This window comes from Ailuropoda melanoleuca, chromosome 1 (assembly GCF_002007445.2).
Source record: "Ailuropoda melanoleuca isolate Jingjing chromosome 1, ASM200744v2, whole genome shotgun sequence".
Lineage (NCBI taxonomy): Eukaryota > Metazoa > Chordata > Mammalia > Carnivora > Ursidae > Ailuropoda > Ailuropoda melanoleuca.
In genome coordinates, this window is record NC_048218.1 from 47596998 (window position 1) to 47616019 (window position 19022).

The window sequence follows — 19022 nt, forward strand, 5'->3', positions numbered from 1 at the left end:
ATGGGGGTGAAAAGTACAGCAGAGAGAATAATCAGATTGTTATAATATTGTATGGTAACAGTAACTACACTTAATCATGGTGAGCATATCATAATGTATATAAATGTCAAATCACTATGGTGCACACCTGAAACTAATAAAATATTGTATTTAAAATAAAATTTAATTAAATTTTTCAAAAAGGGGATATTGTTATATAGAAGTTAAATACAACAAGAATTAGAATATCATTAATAATAAAAATATAGCTTATAGCTGATGCATACATAATTGTTACTACGGGCTAAACCCTATAAATGTTTATATAAATGGATATATTCATCACAGACCCATTATGAAGTAGCTATTAATAGCATCTTTATTTTACAGATGAGAAAATGAAGACAGAAAGAAATGATTGCTCCCAGTGACAGTGGGAAAAGAGGCAGAAAAATTAGATTATTTGGTATATTAGTTTAAAAAGCAGGGGTTTGTAATTATTTATTGTAGGTTCAAGGAATCCCTCAGTAACCTCTTCAGGCAACATAGTGTGGCAGCCAAGTAAAATATGTGGGGTTCATAACAACAGGCCTAAAACCCTTTAAAAAAAATGAATCACTTGTTATATTCTGAAGACAAAAATCTATTCTAGTTCAAAAATATTTTCACCTAAAATAAGTGCTTCAAGTTTTGAAAACTAAAAAATATTAAGTTTTCATTGGACAGACTATAAAGAAAACATCTCCTTAATTTTACCCAGAGTGCAAAATGGTATTCATCATAACTTTCATAGGTTAAAAAAAAAAGTGAAAACAACAGCAACACACACACACACACACACACACACACACACACACACACAAAGATTTATTGAAATTTAAGGAGGTACTGTGAAACTCTCTGCTTCAAAAACAGGTTTTAAAGCAGAGTAAAATTTCTTCTTTATTTTTCAACCTACTATATCACATTTGAGCCCCATCGCTCTGCATCAAGCCTGCTTATGGCCATCTATACCAATTTTCTGTTCATAATGTTGTGAGATGATTCATTTGTTTAACTAGATTAATATTCACTTTCTACAAGTTGATGACCAGAAGTTGCATATTTTGAAATTCATCTGGTCTATTGATGCTGAACATAAGAGGAGATGCAAGGATGTGCCACGGACGATTTTTAAAGCAAGGACCATTTATGCTTCTGAAATAAGGCTTAGCGCTGAATCCTCTCAGACTTGTTGATTGTAATCTGATCCTACTAAAAAATGGAAAGTTTGCACTGAAATTTAAAAAAAAATCTGTTTAACCAAAGCAACCATAGAAAAGTATATAAAAGGGTAATAGGAAGAAGGTATTTGCAATATCAGAATAAAGTATGAAATATCCAGAATATTTAAGGAACTCTTTTAACGATACATTAGTAGAGAGAAGAGAGAACTTAGAAAATGAATAGTAATTCAGAGAGGTGGAAATCAGAAAGACCTGTAAGCATTTGAAGAGATTGTTTATTTTCTCATTATTCATCAAGGAAATAACAAAGTAAAGAACACTTTGCTTTCTCCACAATGGAACAAATTAGAAAGTCACATAATATCTAAGCCTAGTGAGGATATGGCAAAATGGGAGCCTAAGTGCGTGGCTGTTGGAGGTATAAATACTGGAATGCAATTTGGCAGTATCTCATGAAATTAAGTTTCCTGTGATCCAGCATTCTCGTATCTGGGCATATTCTTTCAAAAATGTGTACATCATAAGAGAACATGTGGTGGGATGTTCATATCCACACTGGAGTGATAGCAAGAATTAGAGTGTGTGCAATGACTTTTATCCATTAAAATAGGGGAAAAAATAGAATAGTATTAGGAGCACAACACAATTTAAATAAATACTCACCTGCCATACTACAATGTGGTTACAAGGATATAACACTATCCCCCAAAATATTTGAAAGATAGATGGGAGGACCTATATTACATACATTAAAAAGGTCTTTTGTGAGAATAAGGGCTTGGAAGAGGACAAACATTTATTTAATAAAAGAAAAGCAGATGATCATTATCCAAATCAATTATAGGGTGGGAATGATTAACTCAATTCTGTGCATGAATTTCAAAAAAGGAAACAAGCAAAAACGCTCTACACTATACTATTCTTTCTTCATGCAATTTATGTGGTTAGGCAGGATAGGCTAAAATTGGGGAGGGCTTTGGAAATAGAAGGAGGAATTTCTGTGATCTATAAAAGCCTCATCCAAAGATTTTTGGTGCTTATACACGAGTGGCTTTTACGCCTCCGATGAGTGTTACTGGCTTTGCAAAAATATTAAAATATTCCAAAATACTAAACTAAGATTGATCTATTTAAATCTTCTATCATTGTGGTGATTCCAGGTGTCATGATTTCTGATGAGTAACCACTATCACATGTTATAATGCAGAGTTCCTTTAGATGAGATACGTAACCTGAGAAAGAGGGTGGACATAGTATTGGCCACCAAATGTATTGGGGGTTGATTGTAGCCACAGATTGCTAACAGATTGTGATTAAACACAGGAGGATTTTTTTAAAGATTTTATTTATTTATTTGGCAGAGAGAGAGAGTGCACACATGAGCAGGGGGGGTGGCAGGCAGAGAGAGAAGCAGGCTCTCCACTGAGCAGGGAGCCAAATGTGGGGCTGGATCCCAGGACTTTGGGATCATGACCTGGCCCTACAGCAGACCTCCTGAGCCACTCAGGCACCCCAAAAACAGGAGATTTTTTTTTGTTTTTAAAAAAGTAAAATATTGCCATCTAGTTTATTTTCTCCTGGGTTTGATATTGATCATGGTATTTACAGTTCTAATTAGGAAATGAGTAATATTTGCAAGTAAACTAAGCTTGATAAGCATAGATTATAAAGAACAAAATATATTTCTAAAGCATTCCATGAGCTAATACAAATAATAATTATATTAATACATTTTTTGTATTTATATTAATTCATATATTAATATATATTTATATACTTATATATTATATTTATATTAATAGATATTTATGTATTATATAAATATAAATATAGCATAAAATAATAATTATTTTAATATCTTAAAATATTAATAGATTAGAATTGATTTTTTAAAATAAAGGTTGTTTTTATTTTCATGAAGGCAAATCTTATTTATGACTGAAAACAATGGAGGAGAAATATATGCATTGTGTTGAAACTCTGTGTTTGGCAAACATGAAAAAATTCTATTCTACATAGGAATGGTATACACAAGAAGAGGGTTTTTTTAAATGCAGTTTAAAAAAAAAGCTAAGATTGAATTACCTAAAAAGGCAACATTTCTGACTCTATAATATTTAAGACGAGTTATGAACTGATGTATAGAATCTTCAGTGAACCAACACTGATGGAGCTTGACAATGAATACAGTCAATGATGGAAATGGGCTGCATGAAGCTGTCTCTTTAGAACAAGTGAATATTATCCACCAAAATATATGGAGCATTGGCTTTACTCCAAGATGAAATTATACTTTTAGAATTAATATTAACCTAAGTTCAAAGATGACTGATGATCATAATAGTGCTTACCATGCAACAGTGCCAACACCCGATTATTGGACTGTCAGTCTCCTTTACTAGGCGATCAAGAATCTCTCAAGATCTTTCAAACGGTGTATTTTATTCTATTGAATAAAAGAATGAATGTATGAATAAATGCATGGATATGTGGATATATAGGTGAAAGGATGAAAACAATAAAAGAAAAAATCTAGAGTCATCTTAAGTGGGAGAAGACATGACTTACCTAGCTATCATTACAAATTGAAGAATTTAGGCTGTGTTGGTATTTAGACATAATTCCAAATTAAAATTTTAGCTACCACCACATACGAGTTCAGGATCTTACTGAAAATATGAAACTTAGAACCAACATATTTCCTAAGATAGAAGTAACAAAATAAGGAAAACTAAAAAAACTGAGAGCCTTGTAGTGCTGTTCTCAAAATTTGTAGTCACAGTCAGAAATAAGCTGCATGAGTGAGGTGAGGGTGAGTGTCAGAAGGGGCTGTAGCTAATTTTTTAAAAATAATGGTACTGGAAGCATTTATGACATCTATAAACGTGTTTTATTTTTAGCCAGTGACAGAGGTCAAGGTACAGGACAGATTTAGCTATGCTATACTATTTTGGCCAAACATCAAATGGGAGACCTAGTCTCTTATCATTTATATAATGCAGTGAAAAATATCAATTCAATTTAATTTGCTCCTTTAGATTGAATATTATGAAAAACTGCTAATAAAATGCTTATGATCCTTAATTTGTACTTCAAAGAAATATGCAATGACAAACACTCCATTTATAATCTTGCACTCTGGAATGTTCATCTAAAAATATATCCAGGGTAAAGATTTTTTAAAGCATTTTTCTGTGACTCAAAACACAATAAATAATTATTAGATTTATTTAAAAGTTTTATTCCTTTTCTTGTTTTACCAAGTATTTAAAGTTTCTTGCAAAATGTATGTAATAAAGGATAAAACAAAATTTTATATTAGAGTAAAACAGAGGTGGAATATTATAAAAACGTGTAAATACAGACCATTTTGTGCACTTGCTACAGATGGATCTCAGAATGACTATGTTTAATTGTCACAGCAAAAGAAAACATATAAGATTTTTGTTCATTGAAATAAAACCATTAAAAATCAGGTTAATCTCTAATTGCACAGCTTTGCTTGATATGGAAATCTAATAGGAAATTCCCTCATGACCTCCAAAATGGCACAATGTAGTTAATGATATCTCTAAACTTACAGTAAATATCACTGTGTGTGTGTGTGTGTGTGTGTATACATGTATCCTAAGTCTATCTATATATTTATATCAATACATATGTAAAATAAAAAATATATATGTAAAATGCAGTAATAGAAATTCTATTGGAGAGGGCTTATAAAATTAATTAGTATGAATAGATACTCTGGTCTCTGATAACCTGACTTCTTACTCCAAGGAATTAATTGAGACTGTTTTAACAGGATTTCTTACCCCAAGATGTGTATTATCATCAGGATTCCAGTTATGGGATAGAGGGATTTTGCAAACCACCCAAAAGTATATGTAAATGCCACATATACCTTTTTACATTTCCCCTACTACCAGTACCAGTATCACATAGCATTGCCAAAATGAATTGTATCCCTCCAAATTTGGTGAAAAATTGCATACCACATGTGTATTGAGTTATTTTAATTTTGAATAAGCGTGTATAGTTATCCACTTTGATGATTTGTTAATTGTTTATTTTATTGTTAGTCTTTAAGTGATTCGCTATTGATACCAACAATGTCAGAAACAAGGGCTCCTTTATTTTGTGATAATCATGATATTTTATTCAAAATGACTGTTTTAGATAATATATATGACTTTCCCTGAGAACCTTCCCTAAAAGAGGTTAGCCTATATTTGGAAAGTCTTAACTATTAAGGATATAGGTTTGGTATGATAAAAGCCTCAGATGAATTGTTTATGAGCCAATATTTGGAGAAGGGTTTTACTTATTTTTAATATTCATATTGTCTCAATTAATGAAAGCCATTGAATCTATCACTTCATATAAAATCCAGGTCTCTGCCTGTGTAAATCAGCAATATCATATAATTCTTAGGGCATTAACTATGTTTTCCCGGCTCAGAGTTTATACTTGTTACTTTGCGCATGCTGGAATCTTAATCCATGTACAATCCTGGAGAGAATGTTGGATGACAGCAGCGCAAGATGACGATTGCTATCTAATTTTGAGGTAACTGCCTTAAGTGAGGTCATTGCAAATCATCACGCAAGGCAGAGCTTCTGTCATCAGACAGGAGAAGAGGCACTTTTCCTGATCTTACAAAGACTTTTTGTGATTTGTGGGTTAAAGTCCTTATATTCATCATAATTCTTCCAAATGCCCCATTCCACTTTTGAGAGTCCTAGTCAATCCCTTAAATTTTATGAGATCTGGCAGGGCTGATAAATCCATTTATGTTATAATTTAAGCAACCTGTAGAAGTTTCTGCTCTGCTTTTCAGTTTCAGCAGCCCAACCCTGCATGTGCAAGAGATATGAGATTCTTTTAGGATAAACATGGGAGTTTTCTTTCTTTATTATTACTTAAGCTAAGAATTTAAAACCTTGAACTTACTTTTTTTTTTTTAATAAAATCTCCAGTGCTATCAGAATAGCCAGCCTACTCCACATTTTGTATTACTCAGTCTCATCATAACAGTATGTCCCAGCAGCCAGCTGGTCTTCCAGAGGTTGCTTTCAATGAGCATTTTGTTCCAGGGAATTACAGGATAATAATTTATGTAACTATTTTGGCACACACCTGTGGACTAATAGCACGCCATTTTCCAACTTTCAAAACAACAAAGTCAGATAAACCGATTCTGAGTCATTTTCCTGCAACTTCTCCAGTTACCTAATACTCTCGCAGGCAAAGTTCTAGGTATTTTAAACAGAGAGGGGTTTAGTTTAGGTAATTTGGTGGTTACATATCATCAGAAGTGTTTAGTTAAGGAAAGTTAAAAAAAAATCACTAAAGCCTTGATATAAAGAACAAATTATTTTAGTTGCACCTGGATGTTAAAAACTGTTATCAAGTTGCTACCTGCATAATTACTTTTTGTCCATGACACTGGTAACTAGGTATCAGAACATGAAGCTTACAAAGGCGCATGTCTTTTAGAATCTGTTTAGTAACTGTAGAAGATGATTCCTATTTCTGTTCTTGTCTTTCAGACCTTGCATATATCTCAGTGGCAAACACTAGATGGTATCCAATAACTTAGCCACAAAGGAATGTGAGAAAAGGCCTTTTAGGTTTTGCAGTACAGAATGGACCATGGGAGGGTTGAGTGTTCCTCAATCTTTTTAATATACTTTACATAGTTAATTTTCTTTTTTCTTTCTTAAAGAACTTTCTTCTCTTGCTTTCCATGTAATGGTATTTTTTTTTCTCCTCATGCCTTGCCTGCTATTTTTAAGGACCCTTTTCTGGATGAAGTGAGTAAGGAAAATGGAGACAGATGGATAAGTTCATTATCTTTGATATAATAGCCAGGAAGAGTGCTCTGAATAGGTGCCATTTAAATGGAGATTACAAGTTTGTGTGTGCGCATGTGTGTGCGGAAGCATAGAAATATGAGGTAGTTTTTGCATACCAGCTTTTTTTTTTCTTGTTCCTTCCTTTCTCCCTTCTTTCTCTTGTGGCAACTGTGGAGACCATCTGTTGAAGGTGGTAGCATCACAGCATGGAATTTTTTGGCATCCTTGTGTAAGTAACTTCCTCAACGGAAGACACACAAAAGAAAGGTACCCTATTATGAAGAACTGTACTGATTGTCATATGAAAGATAAATAATTTTTACTTTGTTTTAAGCCACAAAACAAAAGAGAGCATTTAACCTGTTGGTTTCATGAAGATTTGGGGTTAATCAGAAAGTAGAGAAGAAAATAGAGTAGAAAGAGACAAGAAAAATGTGGGCATATACAATAAAGTAATTATCAGGATAGACAATGAAATTTAGGTCAGATAAGAACAGATAGTATTGATGGACAGTTAGAAAGTGATAGTTTCAATATATTTATAGCATCGACAAGTACAAGGATTTTGAAGGTATTTGAGCAAGTGAGAAAAGTTTGGAACGCTGTTTTAAAGTGTATGATCAAGAATTGATGGGAGGTTTGTTTTCTTGTGATCTCAAGATTAAGGGTGTGCTCGTAGAAGTGAATGATGGGGGAGATACAAGGTCAACAAACTGAGAGGCCAAAGGCTTATGGACCACCATTTGAAAGACATTTAATTTACCCATTGCAATATTTTAAATATTCAGTTTTATTAGTAGATGAAGCCAGAAATGCAGAAAACTGGAACTGCAATACTAGAACCCTATGGACCCTTTTCTCTTTACATTTTACAGAATTATCTTTGGTGAGGCAAAGGCAGTGTTCCATATAAAAACAATGGTTATTGGTGTCAGGCTGCTCACCCTCTGATTCTGGTTTAATCACAAGTTAAGTGGCACTTGGCAATTGGCTCACTCTTAAAGACTTTTTTTTTCTGATATAAAAGGAATTTTAAAGATGAAATAAAGGCAATGATTTTGAATGTCTTGGCTATTACATTACTGTCATTACTGCGAAATACCATGGCTTCCAACTTTGGTGACCTGGCATTTAAATTCACTACTAAATTTACTGAAGGGATTACTGGCAAGGACAATATCCATGACATCATTTCTTGTTACCCACACAACTCCTTACTTTACACACAAAAACCAAAAACAAAAACAGAAAGAACCTTCCAGATTGAAATGCCAGGAGAAATTTGCTTCCACTGAGAAGCTGTTGTGTATTTTCAAATTCTCCACAAATCATGTTAATGGATGTTTAATCCCTTTTAGTTTTGGTGACTAGGTAAACAGAGTCAAAATTGTGGCTTAACTTAATATAGGAAAGGATTCTGTGAATACCATATGCATACTCTCTTCCCTCCATTATTTATAACATTTTAATTTATATTTAGCATTTATTCATTTTTTATTTTACAAGTCACCTCAGTTCCTTTACGCATGCACGCGCACGTGTGTGTGTGTGTGTGTGTGTGTGTGAAAGAGAATAACCTCAATATCCTCAATTCTGAAACCACAAACTGTTGAAGAAAAATGGAGGTCTAGAAGAAGATTTCTACTGCTAGATAGTTTTTGTCTGTTTTGTTTTGGTTTGGTTTTGGTTTGTTTTTGTTTTTTAATAGTGAAGGGTTTTCCATTTTGGGACTAGGATGAAGCAGTTCTTCTTTTGTGAGGTACAACCTGAGTTCTAATACACCTTTTTCTATAAGGCTGATTTTTATTTACTTTTATTGAGAGAGAGAGGGAGCTAGTGTGTTCATGCATGCATAATGGGGGGGGATAGGGAAGAAGCTGAGGGAGAAAGAATCTTAAACACTCCATGTGTAGAGCCCAATGTGGGGCTTGAACTCAGACCCTGAGATCATGACCTGAGCCAAAAATCAAGAGTCAGATGCTTAACCGACAAAGCCACCCCGGTGCCCCAGAAGGCTTATTTTGATTTCAGAGGTTAGTTGTGCATCATCTATTGACTTTATTTCTTAATTTAGTCCAATCTATTTTATGATTATTATTTCTTTACATTGTGATTGCTAGCATCTGATGAGGGCTCTAGACTTCTTTTCTCAATTACATTTTTTATGGATATGTTAATGGTAAAGTGAAGTGAAAAAAGATGAGGTACTGTTTCCTGTTCCACCATTGAATCAAGCAGATATCATTTTAATAATGTTCTATTTTCATCCCTGCCATGTAGAGCTTGCTGCTCTGTGACTGAGACACCATGTTAAGTAGGACAGCTGTGAACATCTTTGAGAAATTGCTCAGAGTTTAAATGTTTCTTAATTTTCAAACCAGCAAATGATTTCATCTTTGACCTGTAATTTGACATTCTAAGCATGGGATGTTCTGTGTTTTAGTATCAGGTGTGATTAAGCCAATTGGATTTCATCCAATCTTCTACTTATGTTGACACAGAGAAGGCTTAGGATACATTATTAAATCTCAACCCTACATAAGTTTCAACAAAGGCAAATACATAAGAAAGAAATCAAGAAAGTGCAGTTGCTATTAGTTCTGACAATAGCTCTGTGAGGTCTGGAACATGATAAACCAAATAGCGTACTCATAAACTGTTCTCTTCTCTGCAGATTTATATTTAATTTTAGGAGATATTTGTTATGTACCTACTTGTGGAGAATGTTAAGCTCTTAAAAGACAAGAAATGAAAACAAAATTGTCCAGGTTTCAAAGAATAGCTCTTGAATGCAGAATATGCATCCAGTTCAGAGAAAAAAAAAGATGTGTTCTTTATAACTTGTACCTGATGAAGTAGCTTTTTTTTTTTTTTGGAAATTTATAAGTATTAGAAAACTGCAAGTATGTAACCCTTGACACTAAGTTAACTTTAGAAAATAAGAAGTCAATAGCTGAGGAAGCCTATCACAAGTTCAAATTCCCAGCTCATTTGCCTATATTTGAGTACTCCAAAATTTGCCCCTATTGTATTATTCAATCTGATTTTCCACTGTGCTTACACACATCTTCTGCTTTATTTAGGTTGATTTCATCTGATTTATTTTTTTTTAAAATGTGTTGAAATCAGAGAATGAAATTAATGAAGATGTATTCCATGTTCATGGATAGAAAGACTCAATATTAAGGTGCCATCTTCCCAACTCAATCTATAATTTATTGCAATTCCAATAAAAATCCTAGCAAGTTACTTTTTGGATATTGACAAACTGATTTTAAAGTTTAGATGGAGAAGTAGAGGACCCAGAATAGACAACTCAGCATTGAAAGAGAAGAACAGAGTTGGAGGACTACTATTTAACTTCAAGACATACTATGATGTTATAGTAATCAAGGCAGTCTAGTACTGACAAAAGAATACATGAATAGATTAATGAAACAGAATAGACAGTCCAGAAACAGACCTCCATAAATATAGTCACCTGATCTTTGACAAAGGAGTAAAAGCTATACAATAAGGAAAAGAAAATCTTTTCAACAAAAGATTCTGAAATAATTGGACATCCACATGCAAAAAAATAATGTAGACATAGATCTTACACGTTTCATAAAAATTAACTCAAAATTAATTACAGATGTAAATGAAAAGGAAAAACTATAAAACTAGAAGATGACATAGGAGAAAGCCTATATGACTTTGGATTTGGTGATGACTTTTGAGATAAAACACTATAGGCAAGATCCAGGAAGGGAGAATTGATAAGCTGGACTTCATTAAAATTAAAAATTTCTGCTCTGTGAAAAATATTGTTGAGAGAATGAAAAGACTCATCACTGACTGGAAGAAAGAAGATATTTACAAAAGACATATCTCATGAAAGACTGTGATACAAAATATACAAAGAACTCTTAAAACTTAACGATAAGAAAAAAACTTAACAGTAAGAAAATGACCAACTCAATTAAAATTAGGCAAAAGACTTTAACAGACATCTCACTGAAAAAGATATACAGATACTAAATAAGCATATGAAAAAATGCTAAACATCATATGTCATCAGGGAAATGCAAATTAAAACAACACTGTGATATGACTACACACCTATTAGAATGGCCAAAAGCAGAACACTGAAAACCCCAAATGCTGGTAAAGATGTGGAAAAGGAACTCTCTTCAATTGGTGGTGGAAATGCAAATGGCACAGCCAAATTTGAAAGATAGTTTGGCAGTTTCTTACAAAACTAAATATACTCTTACAATATGATCCAGCAGTAGTGCTCCCTGGTATTTACCCAAAAGAGGTGAAAACTTATGTCCACACAAAAACCTGTACAAGGATGTTTATAGCAACATTATTCATCATGGCCAAAACTTGGAAGCAACCATGATAATCTTCAGTAAGTGAATGGGAAAATAAACTGTGATACATCTAGTCAATACCTATAATCCAAGAGTATGATTCAGCACTAAAAAGAAATGAGCTATCGAATTGTACCAAAACCATGGAGGAACTTTAAATATATATTATTAAGTGAAAGAAGCAAGCTAAAAAAGCCACATACTGAATGATTCGATCCGACCTTCTGGAAAAGGCCAAACTATGGTAAAGGTAAAAAGATTAGTGGTTTCCAGGGATTAGTATGGAATTTGGGTGATGATGTGTTAATTAGGTTGCTTAAGTGTAGCACATGTACCACTCTGGATGTTGATAGTGCTGGAGGATGTGGGTGTGGGGGCCACTCTCTGTATTTTACGTTGAATTTTGCTGTAGACCTAAAGCTGCTCTAAAAAATAATATCTATTTAGAAATAAAAAGAAACAGTAGCAAATTAAACTTAAAGCGATAAAATATAAATACTTGAGAAGAAATTAATGAATTGAAAAACAAACATTCAATAGAGAAAATTAAGCCAAGAATTGGTTCTCTATTAAACCTACTTAACCCATTGCAAGACTTATCAAATTGTAGCAGAAATACAAAATATCAGTGTCAGGAAAGTCGAAGAAGACATTTATACTGACCAACAGTCATTACAAATAGAATACAAGAATAGTGTAAGCAAGTTTAAATGAATTTAAAAATGTAGATGAAAGGGATGATTCTTAGAGAAGTACAACTTAGTAGATTTAATATCGTAATGAAGAGAAATTCTTTTAAAAATCCTATTCTTTGAAGGAAATTTAATCCATAATGAAAGCTTTTCCTCAAAGACATTCCTACCCCACATAGTTTTCAACTTTGGTGGTGTCTATTAAAATACCCTCAAGATCAGGAAATCTTTCCTCAGCTGTATCCACTCTACCGATAATTCCATCAAAGGCATTCTTCATTTCTCTTCCAGTATTTTTGTTTGGTTTGGTTTGCTTATCTCTAGCATTTCTTTTTGGTTCTTTGTTAGAATTTCCATCTCTCTGCTTACGTTGTCCATCTGTTCTCCTTTATTGTACTTTATCCATTGGAGCCAACTTATTCACATTGTTTTATTTTATTATTATTTTTTTATTCACATTGTCTTAAATTGCTGTCTGATAATTCCCACATCCCTGCCATATCTTAGTCTGGTTCTGATGCTTGCTATTTCTCCTCAAACTTTCGTGTTTGACTTTTGGTATGTCTTGTAATTTTTTCTCAACAGCGGACATGATGCACTGAGTAAAAAGAACTGTATGTAATGAGGCCTTTTGTGGCAAGGTGTGGGTGGAGGAAATTGTAGTGTTTTATAGTCTTAAAAGTAGGTTTAGTCTTTTAGTGACTGAATTGTGAACTTCCCACATGCTTCTCAGTTTTTGGCCTCCCTTCATTGGGACAGGATGGGTAAAGTGGGCTGGAATTAGGTATATCCCTTCTTCTACATGGAAACCTAGAGGGGCCAAGAGTTGAGTTTTCTCTTCCCCCAGGTCAATAAAGTTCTGATTAACCTCAGCAGGGTAGGCTCTCGTGAAATGGCACCTGATGGCAGACATTTTAAAGAACACGGTGCTCTGGTGTATTTCAGAAGATTCCTGTTTCTCTCCCCCTGTGAGAAGCACAGAGGATTTTTCTCTGCTCTTCACTATGAGAACCTGGTCAGCTCCTAGAGGTAGGACACAAAAATGTGTGAATCCCCTTATATTAATGGCCACAGATGGGCTTTTTGTTTCAGTATTGTGTTTTCCCGTTTTACAGATGACCTGAGATGCAGGTAAGTTTTGTATCATATTTCTATTACCTGCAGGATTTCCTTTAAATGTGTTGCAGTAAATGGTATTGAATTCTCTATTTTTGTCTGCAAAAGTTATTTAGCTTTCCTTTTTGAAAAATATTTTCACTTGTTACAGATTTCTTGGGTTGAAGGTTTTCTTTCAGAACTTGAAAGATGCCATTCAGTTGTCTTTTGGCTTGCATAGAAATTGAGCTGTGAGTTTCATTGTAGCTGTAGTTCTCCTTAGTGTTTCCTCTGATAAAATTCCTTTAATGTTACCTTGTACATCAGGTACAAGTTAGATCGACAGAGAGTTTTTTTTTCTCAATGTTTCTGTTCTGTGATTAGATTCAGACATTCCCTAGGTGTTTTTATATCAGATTAGGTCTTTCCTCATGCCCTTACCAGGGAACAGACAGCAGCAGCTTATTAGGGGTGCAGAGTAGCCTTTTGGTGGGGACAGAAGGTCATTCGCTGTTGTTCTGGTTCAATCTCTTAGTCTGTTCTTGGGGATGGGACTTCCGCTATGATCTTGTCAGATGTCCCTGCCAGATGTAGGATACCTCTAATAGCCAGGGTCTGGAGAGCCTCCAAGCCACCTTCCAAGGGTAGAAAGAAGTTTTTTTGTTTTGGGTTTTTTTTTTCTTTATTTTTGCTAGAGCTGCAACTGTGTTTGCTTACCCCTCTTCCCCCACCACTGTGCTCATAGCCCAAGACTTTTTTTTTTCCTTCTGTAGAAGAGAGGTTCCCAGGTGGAACTTTGTGCTTTCATGCAGTATCAGCTGTTTTTCTTGTTTAAGCTTACACCATAAATGGGGTCTTTTGCAGTCTCTCACTCTGCCCAAATTTGTTCTTTTTACCTTGTGGTGACATCCATGGAAAAGTCCAATATTGAGTATAAAATCCTTGGTGTCTGTGACTTTTGGGAATTCTGTAGACTCAAGCTATCCCACACTTGGTCTTTAACAATTTGTTTATAAGCTTTAGCTGAAATTTTCTTACCGGCTTATAGGATGGCCTGCCCTAGCAAGCCACCACTCACATTTCCTTGAAGGTGCCTACCTTTCCTTGATGTTAGCCTATTCGTTTCCGTTGTGACCTCACCTGTCTTATTAGCTCAAAACAAAGTATAGCTTTGTAGATTGTCTGTCTTTTTCTTGTTGTATGAGTGGGAGCAATGCTTTTACTCCATTTCTGTATACTAATTGGACCTCAAACCTTTCTGGAGAAAAATTTTGATCAGGTGGTAGCTTTTAATCTGTTGCCGACTTCGTATAACAAAAAAAGTTGCTCACACTTGTGTTGGGTTATTGAGATTATTACTTCCATTGCCAGCTGTGTTGGTATCCCCCTTTGAAAACTGGGTTCTTCTTTAAAAAGGCCAGAGCAGAATTTTTCTGTGACCAAGGTATGTATGTAACCTATTGTAAATGTGAGGCCTCTGGCATGTCATTATTAAGCTGGAGGCTTTGCAATGCTATTTATTTAGTTTTTTTTACTAGTAGAGCAACAGATTGAACAGATGTTTGTATATGTACAGAAATATCAGAAATTATAAAAATGGCTATTTCAATCCAATCTCACAATAAAACTTTATTACCTACCCATTTAAAATTTTAGAAGTTTTATTTATCTTTGGAACACTGCAAAATAGAACAGTAGTTACTTGGACAGTCAAGCAATTAATTTTAGTACCTCAAAATTCTTAATTCTAATGTATTTCATCATTTCTATTAAATTTCATTTCATCATTCTTGCCATTATCACATTTTACTTAATCAGTGTGAAAACTACTTCAAAGTAGTGCACTCTTGACTTCCAACGAATAGGGTAATACTTTAATGCACTCAGAAAATATTTTTTCAAAGCTGTTATGAATAATAGATAAGAAGTGTTCTGTATTCAACCAGCTGGGTCAAAAAAAGCTAGAAACAGAGTGACACTGCGAAATATAAAAGCTGTTTATCATGAATGAGCTAGGGCCTGACATTATCTTCTTATGTTGTCATTGTCACTAATTGGATGAAGAAATAGGAGTAGTGTAAAGTCAGTTTAACCATGTGACCTTTATTTTTTAACTAGACTTCATTAATTCAATAAAAGTTAATTGGGTGGCTATTAAATGACAAGTGCTGGATTGGATTAAAGGAACTGTGGATTAAGCAGTGACTGAGAACAAGCCCTTCTTTTTGTATAGCTCTCCATTTTTTTTCAACAAAAATTAAAAGTACTTATTGTACCTTTTATATTAACTTTCCTGATGAGATCTCAAATGGGTAGCTTAAGTTTGCATGTCATTAATAAGTTTTAGCTGTTAACTACAAATTCAACTGTTATATAACTTCTCTACCATGCATAATGCTTCTTGTTTTTATTTGAACAATTAGAATAGTATATAAATATTGTCTTTAAGGCTGTCAATAAAACTGAAGAACTAAAATAGAACGTGAAATATTTGGTTCAAATTTAAGTGAAGGCTTCTGCAAACTGTCATTCACTGATTTTCCTTTTGTGGATGTTAGATATCTCTGTGGTTCTTTCAGCACTCTTTGTGCATGAGACAACATCAGGTTTTTAGCAACATGAGGAATAGGAATTTCTTTACCAAGTTTAGACTTAAGGTTGCACTTATATTGTATTGTGTTTTGGTTGTCCTGTGGTACACTGGAGCCAGATCTTGCTGGCTTTGTGAGAGCCAGTTGTTAAATTTTCAGGAGTTTTCAGACCTGGTTGTTTAAGAATTGGTGGCTTAAAATCTGATACCCCCATGGTAACCAATACCATCCCCATGTTAAAAGATTTCCTAGAATGACTCCTAAGACTGAAATCTTAGGAGTAAAACTGTATTTTATTACCTAGAAGTAGTAAGGTTATACAGCTGAATCATAATGGAAAAAGAGGGAAGTAGACTGTGGAAGAATCCTTCTGCAGACTTCCTTAATGTCTCTCCCTGTCATCAAGTATCACATGGAGCACACTGCTCCCTGCAAAGAAAAGGTTACAGCATGCATGCAGTGTTTTCTGGGTTTGTTTCGTTTTGTTTTGTTTGAGGAAGCTACTAAGAGACAAATGGCCAAGGTTTTTACTGGGAGCTGGTCACATAGGCACCCTCTGCCTAGCACATAACAAAATTCCAGACTCCCAGAAGGAAAGCAGACGTAGTATAAAGTACATTCTCTACGCAAACAGTCTAGACCCAATATACCACCCTATCATTTAGGGAATGGTAGGAACACTACTACCAACCAAGTTTCCAGATACCAGCCAAAGGCCAATCTTGAAAGTAGGGCTTCTAAGAATAGTAGCCTCCAGACAACTAACTTAACACTTTTCCACACAATTAACTTTTTCATTACCTAATTGTAAAAATCTTAAATGCTAGTTACAATCAAGTTTCTAACTATTTACATTAATTAGAATAAGTAGGTTAGAGTAATTAATCTGATCCATTAGGCTGTCTTGCTGCGTTCTTTTTTTTCNCAAGTTTCTAACTATTTACATTAATTAGAATAAGTAGGTTAGAGTAATTAATCTGATCCATTAGGCTGTCTTACTTGCTGCGNTTGCTGCGTTCTTTTTTTTCTTTTTAAGACTTTATTTATTTATTTGACAGAGATAGAGACAGCCAGCAAGAGAGGGAACACAAGCAGGGGGAGTGGGAGAGGAAGAAGCAGGCTCATAGCAGAGGAGCCCAATGTGGGGCTCGATCCCACAACGCCGGGATCACACCCTGAGCCAAAGGTAGACGCCTAACTGCTGTGCCACCCAGGCGCCCCTGCTGTGTTCTGATAAGTAGATCTCTCTGCTGCCTCCTTTATGCTCATCCCATTGTTCATTTTATGCATTTAGTCCTTTGATAAACATTCATTGCTCTATATACCATCAGCATAGTTCAAAATATAGAGTACAAAATAGTACAAAGTTTATTCTATAAAGTAACTTATATTTGTGTATGGCAAGTATGTGTATATTAGAGTATAGAGATTGTGAACTTTTGCCTAATACTATGAAAACAATCTAAAGGGAATAGAGAGTGACAGAGTGGGATTTGAACTAGTTTATATGTTTTCAAGAAAGGACTCGCTGGTGGGGGAACATTTGAACAGAGAAGTGAAAGAAATAAGGATATAAATTACACAGATATCTGGAGGAAATTCCTTCCAAACAGACTTCCATGCTCCAGAGGCAGGAAGTGATGGAAGAAGGGCAAGGAGGTCAACATGGCTGATGTAGAGCACAGAAGGTAGAGAGTTGGCTAATAGAAGACACCAGAGAGGTGGAGCAAGAACAGAAAACTGATATTTTAGAGATTTTTAGTTTCTGTTAACACCTTTTACATTTTCTTCTGAGTGAGAAGGAATCTGGAGGGTTTTTGGAAAGAGGAGTGATATGATCTTATGTACATTTAAAAACTCAGAGCAAAGAATATGTTTATAGGGCAAGGGTGGAAGCAGAGAGAATAGTAGGAGTATATTAATCCAGGAAAAAAGGATGATGGTGAGGATCAGAATAGTAGCAATGAGTGGAAATAGTAACAATGAGAAGTAAGATTTGGGCTGGGTATATTTTCACCTCAGTACCAATGGGAATAGGATAGAACAAATAGTATCTTCTTTTGGATGGGACTTTAAGATTTCTGCTCGGAGTAACTGGAAGAGAGGTGTTGATATTAATCAAAATGGGAAAGCTGAGAAAGAAGCATTTGTGGGGAGAATCAAGAATTTATGTTTGGATGTGTTATGTTTGGGATACATATTTGATGACTAAGTAGAGATGCTGAGTCAACAGTTGGATATAGAAGTCTGAAGATAAACTTGGGAGTCAACAAGTTAAAGATGATATTTAAAGCTATGGGAATGGAAGATATCAGAATGTACAGTTAGAAAAAAAAAAGCATTGCAAGGACAAAGCCATAGTTAATTGTTACAAGTCTGGAAGATGAGTAGATGCCTGCAGAGGAGGATGAAAGTTAATGAAGTAAAAGTACCAAGAGAAAGTAGTGTCCATAATCAATATGAAGAACATCTTTCAAGGAGGAAGTGATCAGCAATATCAAATGTTGATGATTGTTTGCATTAGGGAGAGTTTGAGGATTGATAAATTTGTTAAGGTGGGTGTTCCTGGTGATACAGACAAGAGTAAATAATATAAATTACATTATCCTAGTGATGTAAGTTAGCGTGGGTTCAAGAGAGAATAGGAGAAATGGAGAGATGGAGTGTGGGTACAGATGGTGGCTTGAGAAGAACTGGAGAGGTAAAGAGAATCGTTTAATAGATCTTAATACAGCATATTTGATTATGATAAAAATTGTCAAGAAACAACTGATAATGCAGAAAGTTAAGAGAACAGTATCATGAGTAAGTGAGATAGGATGAAATCCAATGCATAACTGGAGGGATGAGTTTTGGGTAGGAATACTGATACAAAGCGATAGCAGGAGAGAAAGCAGAGTATATGAGAGTAAAAGTACGTGAGTTGGTGAATGGCAAATTAGGTGCTGCTGAATGTTTCTATTTTGTCAGTGAGATATTTAAAAGGTGAACACCTGAAAAGAAGGAATGCCCTAGGGGTGGACAGGTGGGGTGGTGAGGGAAGAGTTTTTGTTAATTTGAGAAGACAGGAAAATAGATCTATTTGTCTAGAAGGGTGGATGACTGAATTGAACTAAAGAAATACAATAGGCTTGAAAGGAAGGACAGATTTTGCCTGAGATTTATGGTCAGGGCTTAAGAGTTAGTGAATGAATTCATGTCCTTCAAGAAGAGGATGCCAGGT